Raw genomic sequence first — 8,337 nt, forward strand, 5'->3', positions numbered from 1 at the left:
TCTGTATTAGATGGTGTGGTTGAGTTTTTTTGTCCATATTGGATTGAATTCAAATTTGTATCAAAAATTTTATATTATATTAAAGAATTCAAATTTCTAATTTCTGATTAAATAAAATATAATATAAGATATATTCCTTTACCACAATTCATATTCAATGAATTGTTTTCTTAGCGAAAGTGACTGTGGTTTTGGAATTGCATGGGTTATGGGAATTTATATGCACCGTGGGATCTTCCAGCTTGGGTGAAAGAAAGTTTGCGGTGGAGTGAATATTATTCTATTTTTAATTAAAATATTTTGAGTTTGTATCTTCTTAAATATAAAATTGTTTTTATTGAGAAATTTTAAATTTAATCGAGCTTTGATAACATTGTTGAACACCTAAGTGCCAATTGGGAAAAAAAGAATTTTATATGTGTAATACTTGAGAAAAATAGGACTATATAATGAAGAAAAAAAAGTAGTTAAGGTATGGAAGAATTGAATTTTCTTTAGAAACAAATACTATGGGTAAATAAATTGAAAAAAATACGAGCAATTTTTTTCAGAATATAATAAATTTAATATTTATATCTGTAGATTCTTTTTAACCATTCCATAAAGAAAACTTTCTTCATAGATTTTTCTTTATTTATTGATTTTTTATAATAAGTCAAATTACATAACATAATTAAGACGGTAGGAGTAATTAATAATCAACCAGTCTTAGGAGAAGCTGGTTTCACTAGAGGTGTTGCTGTTTTAGCTCTTGTTTCATGTAACACTGGTCCTTGTGTGTTTTTTGTTTCATTTCCCTGTAATATTTCAAGAAAATGATCTTCATTAGCTACAAAATTATATTGCATGAAAAAATGTGTTTTTCTAATCCATACATCTTAGACATATATATTATTTTTATGCCATAATTTCATTTGTTTTTAGTTAGTTAAAAAATAACTTTTTTTTATATATATTTAGCTTGTATTTCAACGTATAATATGAAGTTATGAATTTAAAATAGTGTTTGGGCATTCAATTTGAGTTCATGATTTCAAATCTCAAATTTCCAAAATGCATGATTTAGAATTTTAAATCATGATTTCAAATCTTTTATATTGTAAAACCTGACCTATAAATTATATTTTGTAAATAAAAGAATAGACTCATAAATTTTAAATTTGCCAAAAAAGACTAATACGTGAAGAGGTTATTCTTACCACGTGATAAGATTATATTAAAGAATAACTAAGTAATTACAATTATTATTGATTTGTGGATAATTATAAAATTATGTATATAATTATGCCCTTTTACTTGGGTTCGAATCACATTTATGTCCTTCAACTTTGGGTGTGCACAAGTAAATACTTAAACTTGTATAAAGTTGAACAAATAAACACATGTGTCCTACATGTCATTTTTTGTCCTACGTGATGTCCTACGTGTATTGTGTCATGTAGGACTCATGTGTTTATTTACTTAAAAGTTATATAGTTGAAGTGTCTGTTTGTGCATTATGAAAGTTGGAGGTCAAAGTTAAAATTTAAAGCCAAATTTAGGGTTCAATATATATATTATGCCTTAAAAGTTTATAGAAAGGATATCAATATATGTGATTTATCAATTATTCATCATGTTTGAATATTTTGGTATTTATTTATGAATTAACGTTTGCTCATATGGGAACATTGTATAAACATTAGAAAAAATCTGATAGTTTTTACAAGGCATAATACATAAATGTGCTCTTTAATTTGACTTCAAATCACATTTATGTCTCTTAATATTGGATGTGCACAAATAGACACTTAAGCTTATATAAAGTTGAACAAATAGACACACATGTCCTACATGTCATTTTTTGTTCTACATGGTGTCCTACGTGTATTGTGTCATGCAGGACTCATGTGTTTATTTATTTGAAAGTTGGATAGTTAAAGTGTCTGTTTGTTCATTATGAAAGTTGAAAATCAAAGTTAAATTTGAAGCCAAGTTTAAAGTCTAATATATTTATTTTGCCTTTTTTACAACTTGTAAGGTTTGCATGCTGTTTTCGTTTTTGGGTGGAAGGGGTGGATGTTCATGAATAAAATATAACTTAAAGAAAATCAAATTTTATATATTCAAATAAACTTCAACATCATATAAATCTGATTTTTATCATATGTCCAAACATGCCCTTAGTATTAATCTAGAAAATTTTCTAATTTTCCCATATTTAATTGAACAAATTTTTTTGAAACATATTTTTTCAGAGAAAATAAGTTGCCTAAATATAAATGAGGAAAACGCCATTCTTTTAAGATAAAACAGTTTCTATAACCAACCTTCTATATTTATTGTATCTTCCGCATCCATTTAATGCCTTCAACATGATCATTACAAAATGTTTTTGAAATAACATCTATTTTTACTTATCAAACACTAGAAATAAGTTAAAAAATAATAATTTATTTTTTTAAAAAAAAAAAATCGTAAAAAATATTCCCTTCAAATCAAATACATGCACCCTAAGTTTCTCATTTTATTTTTAGTAATAATTTATAGTCATGTAAAATAATTTTAATCCCTTGTAGAGCTTCATAACATGAAGGTAATTTTAAACTATACTCTAAAAGTTAAAAGTAAATATTGACTATTTTTCTGAAAAAAAAATTAATCCCTAATAGAGCTTCATAACATGAGGGTAATTTTAAACTATACTCTAAAGTTGAATAGTAAATATTGAATATTTTTCCCTAAAATATTGACACATAGGTCCACACATTTACGTGTTGGAGCTTTATTAGTGTTAAAGATAAATACAAAATAATTTGCTAACAGATAAGGATATATGAATCAACAGTTTAACGAATAGTAAAATTAAATATTTTTTTATAAAAAAAAAACACAAAGGAAATTGAGGAGGAGGAAACTTACACCCACACTTTGTTCTACGATGTTACCTGAAATGTTAAAAGTTGAATTAATACATCAAAATTCAGAGCCATAGAAGGATTTAAATTCTACTTCCTCTTTCTCAATTTTATGCGTAATTTTGAAAATCAAATTTTTTAATTTTACTCATGAATTTGAATATAAAATTATGTGAAAAGTATAATTAAACATAACAATTAATAATTTTTAAAATATTTAAATACATATTTTAAATTACGATGAAGAAAAAATTTATTTAATTCACAAAATTTAAATACTATCACATGAATTGAAACGGAAAAAATATGAAATTGTACTCTCTATTTTTACCATTAGCAGGTTTTGCAGATGTAGTGAGGGATTGACCTTGGAACCTGTTGGACATATCTACAATGACAATGAACCTCTCCATATTTTCAATTTTGTTTACCAATGACTAAGATTAAGCTTTATATGTATATATATAGTTGAGAACTTATATCTACTTCAATTTTATATTCATAAACTATATGATTTTTTTATTTGTGGGAGAGGTTTAGCCATCGCTTTTGATGAGATTTTTTCTACCTAATAAATTTATTTAAATAATTTCATTCATTATTTTTGTAATAATTGTTTTACTGTTTCCCTAACAATGTAAGTTGTTTAGTCATGATATATATGCACTGTGGGGTGCTAGTACTGTTAGGAGAAAACAAATAACAAAATTATTTATTACAATAATACCAACATACCAGTAAAATTCTATATATGCCTAAAAGAAACTTTAGACATCACATGCTTAAACTATGATGTTCTAGTAAAAAATATTATCCAAGAAGTCCACATAAGAGGGGGGGATAAAAGTGAAATTGAGCATGAAACTGCAGTTAGTAGATTGGTACCCTGTGTAATTAACTTCTGATATGGGAGGGATAGGGTAACCAAAGACTAGGAATAAATTGTTTTGATGCTGAAACTATATAGTCCTGGAGATGTCCATGCTGATTTTTTTCCAAGTGATTTGTATTACTCATTTTGGTTAGTAAAACTATTTATTTACCAAAAAAGATTGTGGGGATTACAATCAAGATCTCAAATTGCATTGAATTGAGGGATTTCTATAACCCTCCACTAATTTTAATAAAATTTGTTGGGGTTGAAACCTCAGCTACACTAAAAAATAAAAGTAATTTTAAAAGAATGATTTTTAAAAGGTAAACACAAATAGGTCAAAGGAAGTACACTTAAAAAGGGACGTATTCTACCAATCTTTTTCTCTTTTAAGTCAAAAGTAATTATTATGTAATTGACCCAGAGATTTGATTTTATTTGGATTTATTTAGATGTACATTGATGTAACAATTGCTTTTAACTTAATATAAAAAAGACTAGTAGAGTGCATCATTTTAGATATACTCCCTCGGACCTATTTGTGTCTATTACCTTTTTAAGAATCATTTTAAAAGCCATCACCGAGGCTTGTGAGTCAGTGCAGTAGGTAGGAAGGGGGGAGGGGGTAGGCTTGACTCCAACCATGTCAATTAATTTCCAAAAATAATACAAAGTTAGACGGGTAATGAATCAAACCTTTCCAACTATTATCATCCACACCAAAATAAACCGCATTGCAGATGAGAAAAGGATCATCCTAGTTCCATTTCTACAAAACAGTTAATGAAAAGATTCCGCTAACAAAAATTTCCTTCTCATATCTTCACCTCATGGTGGGAGTGACAGAAAAAGACAGGTAGAATACATCATCTTAGACGTACCCTCTCTAACCTATTTCTATCTATAATTGTTAAAGAATTATTTTTTAAAGCCATAACCAAGGGTTGTGAGGCAGTGGTGTAGAGAGGGAGGGAGGGGGTGGGGGGGAGGTGGTTAGACTTGAACCTGACCATGTACATTAATTCCAAAAAAAGGATACAAAGTTTAACGAGGTCATGAATTAATTCTTTCCAACTATCATTATCTACACCAAAATAACCTCCACTGAAGGTGAGAAAATGATTAACCTATATATCCCTTTCAACAAGACAGTTAATGCAAAGATTTAGCTAACAAAAATTGCTTTTCTCCTATCTTCTCCTAGTGATTGGGAGTTGACATTTGTCTAGTTGAAGTAAACATTTAACCTTGCTTAGAAGGTGTTGATTCATGACCCCGTCCAACTTTGTATCCTTTTTGGGAATTAATAGACATAGTTGGGGTCAAGCCTAACCCCTATCTACGCTAGTGTATGACAACCCTTGGTGTTGGCTTTAAAAATGAATCTTTAAAAGGTAATTGACACAAATAGGTTAGAGAGAGTAATCTAAAGGATGTACTATACCAATCTTTTTAGCCTAAGTCAATATCAATTGCTACGTCAATATACATCAAAATATTGACCTAGAAATTTTATATTTTTGGGTTTATTTAGATGTATATTTACGTAACAATTTCTTTTAGCTTATGAAAAAAAGACTGGTAGAGTACATATAGTGTACTCCCTCTGACCCATTTATACTTATTACCTTATAAAAATTATTTTTTTTAAATTCATCATGATGGTTGTGATTCACTAGTGTAGGGGGGTGGGGTTCGATTTGACCCCAAACTTGTCCATTACTTCCCATAAAGATACAAAGTTGGATAGGGTAAAAAACTAAAATTTTCCAACTATCATCATCTACACCGAAAAACCTGTACTGCAAGTGACAAAAGTATCATCCTATACATCTATTTCTAAAATATAGTTATGAAAAGATATATCTAACTAAAATTGCTCTCCCATATCTTCTTTTCATGTTGGGGAGTGGACATTTGTGTAGTCAGAGTAAACCTTTAACCTGACTTAGATAGTGTTGGTTCATGACCCTATCAAAATTTGTATATTTTTTCGGAATTAACGGACATGGTTAGGGTCAAGCCTACTCCCCCCCCTACACCAACAAATCAAAACCCTTGGTGATGACTTTAAAAAATGATTCTTTAAAAGGTAATTGACACAAATAGGTCTAAGGGAGTACATCTAAAAGAACGTACTCAACCAATCCTTTTATCTTATGCCAAAAGCAAATGTTACGTCTATATACATATAAATATTAACCTAGAAATTTGATTTTTTGGGGTTTATTTAGATGTATATTGATGTAACAATAGACTTTAGCTTAAGATCAAAAAAAGACAAGAAGAGTACATTTATATGATTCCCTCTGATCCATTTGTGTCTATTACCTATTAAAGAATCATTTTTTTAAAGCTATCAACAAGGGTTGTGAGTCACTGGTGTAGAGGGAAGGGGGATTAGGCTTGAACCGAACGATGCTCATTAGTTCTCAAAGACGATACAAAGTTGGACGGGATAGTAAACCAAACTTTTCCAACTATCATCATCTATTCAAAAACAACCTCCACGGCAGGTCAGAAAAAGATCAACCTATACATTCATTTCTACAAGAAAGTTAATGAAAAGATTTAGATAACTAAAATTTCTCTTCTCATACCTTCTCCTCAAGGTGGGGAATTGAAATTTTTCTAGTTGAAATAAAATATTAACCTCACTTGTAAGGTGTTGGTTCATGATCCTGTCCAACTTTATATCTTTTTTAGGAATTAATGGACATGATTGGGGTCAAGCCTAACACCCTCTCTGCATTAGTGACTCACAACCCTTTGTGATGGATTTAAAAAAATATATTATTTAAAGGTAATTGATACAAATAGGTTAGAGGGAGACATCTAGAAGGCTGTAATTTTAGATGTACTCTACCAATATTTTTATCTTAAGTCAAAAGCAATCGATATGTCAATATACATCTAATTATTGACCTAGAAATATGATTTTCTTGGGTTTATTTAGATGTATATTGACATAACAATTGTTTTTAACTTAAGAGAAAAAGACTAGTAGAGTATATTCTTTTAGACGTACACCCTCTGATCCATTTGTATCTATTATCTTTTATTGATACAAATAAGTCAGAGAGAGTACATCTAAAAGGATATACTCTACCAATCTTTTTATCTTAAGTCAACAAGAAATCGATATGTCAAATATACATCTAATTATTGACCTAGAAATATGATTTTCTTGGGTTCATTTAAATGTATATTGACATAACAATTTGTTTTTAACTTAAGAGAAAAAGACTAGTAGAGTATATCATTTTAGATGTACACCCTATGACCCATCACCCTATGACCCATTTGTATCTATTACCTTTTAAAAAGTTCATTTTTTAATGCCATCATCCAGGGTTGTGACGCACTGTGTAGAGGGTGGGTTAGGCTTGACACCAACCATGTCCATTAATTTCTAAAATATTTACAAAGTTGGACGGGGTCATGAACCAAACATTTCCAACTATCATCATCTCCACCAAAAGAACCTCCACCGCAGGAGAGAAAATGATCACCTATACATACATTTCTATAAAACAATTAATGGAAAAATTAGCTAACAAAAATTTCTCTTCTCATGTCTTCTCCTCATAGTGGGCGTTGGCATTTTCTAGTTGAAGTAAACTTTTAACTTACATAGAAGATTATGGTTCATGACCCCGTCCAACTTTGTATATTTTTTGGAAATAATGGACATAGTTGGGATCAAGCCTCCCCCCCCGCGCACACATCATACACTAGTGAATCACAACCCTTGGTGATGACTTTTAAAAAAATGATTCCTTAAAAGGTAATTAACACAAATAGGTCTGAAGGAGTACATCTAAAATAATATACTCTACCAATCTTTTTTTCCTAAGTCAAAAGCAATTGTTAAGTCAATATACATCTAATATTGACCTAGAAATTTGAGTTTTGGAATTATTTATATGTATATTGACATAACAATTGTTTTTAACTTAAGAGAAAAAGTCTGGTAGAGAACAGTTAAATATATTTTCATGTATCCCCTCTGACCAATTTGTGTCTATTACCTTTTAGAGAATCATCTTTATAGCCATCACCACCGATTGTGAGTCACTAGTGTAATGTGGGGGGTTAGGCTTGAGTCAAACCATGTCCATTTATTCCTAATAAAGATAAAAAGTTTGTCGGGGTCATGAACCAAAAATTTCAAACTATCATCACCTATACCAAAATAACCTCCACTGAGAAAATGATTGGCCTATGCATCCATTTCTACAAGACAGTTAGTGAAAATATTTAGCTAACTAAAATTCCTCTTCTCATATCTTATCCTCGTGATGGGGATTTGACATTTTTCTAGTTGAAGTAAACTCTTTATCTTATTTAAAAGGTGTTGGTTCATGACCCCGTCCAACATTGTATCTTTTATGGGAATTAATAGACATGGTTGGGGTCAAGCCTAACCTTCCCTCACCTCTACACAAGAGAATCACAACCCTTGGTGTTGTCTTTAAAAAAATGATTCTTTAAAAGGTAATTGACACAAATGGGTCAGAGGGAGTACATCTAAAAGGATGTATACTCAACCAATCTTTTTATTTA

The 8,337-nt window shown here is 29.8% G+C and overlaps 1 long non-coding RNA gene across 1 annotated transcript; it reads right to left on the minus strand.

Moving 5' to 3' along the window:
• Positions 1–583: 583 nt before the first annotated feature.
• Positions 584–3,392, minus strand: LOC101250685 (uncharacterized). The gene is made up of 3 exons (XR_182660.5): positions 3,229–3,392; positions 2,902–2,927; positions 584–797 (listed from the first exon to the last, which is right to left on the minus strand). It is a non-coding gene; the product is annotated as an uncharacterized lncRNA (long non-coding RNA).
• Positions 3,393–8,337: the final 4,945 nt, after the last annotated feature.

Source organism: Solanum lycopersicum, chromosome 4 (genome assembly GCF_036512215.1).
Source record: "Solanum lycopersicum chromosome 4, SLM_r2.1".
NCBI lineage: Eukaryota > Viridiplantae > Streptophyta > Magnoliopsida > Solanales > Solanaceae > Solanum > Solanum lycopersicum.